The sequence below is a fragment of the Phragmites australis genome, chromosome 11, assembly GCF_958298935.1.
Source record: "Phragmites australis chromosome 11, lpPhrAust1.1, whole genome shotgun sequence".
Lineage (NCBI taxonomy): Eukaryota > Viridiplantae > Streptophyta > Magnoliopsida > Poales > Poaceae > Phragmites > Phragmites australis.
In genome coordinates, this window is record NC_084931.1 from 9,798,600 (window position 1) to 9,800,135 (window position 1,536).

Here is a 1,536-nt window from a genome sequence, read left to right on the forward strand (position 1 = left end):
GAAGACTATCAAGACAAGGTTGTGACGTTCTAGGCGCGTGTCTCCCAGTCGGTTGCCTGCGGTGTTGTTCGGCACCGGTGCTTCTGTTCCACTGCAGATATCTTCAGAGAACACAATATATGTCAATTGCTATAAGAGTTTAACGTTTATTTAATAAAAGTATTGCTTTTGTTACTTCACCTGTGACGTCCTTATGTGTGTTGAATATCCTGGGCACACATAAGCCGCATTTGGTTTTGGCCGTTAAAACCGGGTGTGACACTACCGCTTGGCCAACACAGAAGGAACCCCCTACCACAAAGTTGGAACGCAGAGACCCTCCACAAATACTATGTGTAGGGGCCCCCAGGCTCTGCCCTCTCTAAAGGTGCAAAAAAAAATAAAACCATAGATTACCCACCCACAAATAACCACCTTACCTAGAGGTATCAGCTCCCAGAAAACACCTACCCCGCAAAAACAAACCCACACAGAGCCTATGAAGACCCTCCGGCGTCTTGAAGGCATTGCCTCCATGCTGAAGGGGTAAAACCCTCTGGCATCTTGAAGGCACTGCTTCCGTGCCAAGAGAATAAAATCCCTCCAGCATCTTGAAGGCAGTGCCTCCGTGCCGGAGAAGTATATCCCTCTACCATCTTTAAGGCATGGCTGACCTACGTGGCGGAGATGCAAAGACCGCTCTAGCATCTTGAAGGCTTAAGCCTCCGTGAGATAGGAATATATTTCTTCGCTATCTTTAAGGTCTAGCTAACCTATGTAGCGGAGAGGCAAAGACTGCTCCGGCATCTTGAAGGCATTGCCTCCGTGCCGGACAGGCATAAGACCCTCTGTCATCTTTAAGGCCTGGTGACCTATGTGGTGAAGGGATAACCACCCCGGCAACTTGAAGGCCTAGCCTCCGTGCCAAAAAGGATTGATACAAAGTATTGATCCTCTGGCACATTGAAGACTAAAAGTCTCCGTGCCAAAATCATCTCACCCCTACGGTATCTTCCCTGCTCACACCTAACATTACGCTGTACCCCCTCGGATCTCGCACCCCACGGCCACTAACAAGCCGCAAAATGTGAAGTGGCTAGGATAGGGGGCACATGCAAAACGTTGATACGATAACAAAGCATTGATGCGATAAATTATAAAAACAAAGCTAACACAACGAAAGTTTATTCATACACAGCATACAAAGAGTCTGCACTCAGCTAACCACTCTACATCGAATCTATGCCTAGCAAACTTGCTAACCTATTATGCCTCCCTGGAACACTATGGGAGGACGAGGGCGCTCGACCGTCACATCTCCTAGAAACACCATGGGACCTGGAGGATTGAGCCTGGTAACTGCGCACAGGGGGTCGACGCGAATCCCCTCCTTGGAGGGAACCACTTCCTAAAGCAGAGCCCCCTCGGCCTCGAGAAGACAAAGGGCCCGCTGGGAAGGGATACGAGTAGAAGGCTCAGAAATCCAGCTCATCCTCCTCTTGCTCTTCCGGTGGGGACTCCGCAGCCTACACCTCCTCCACCTTCACCTCAGCCAGG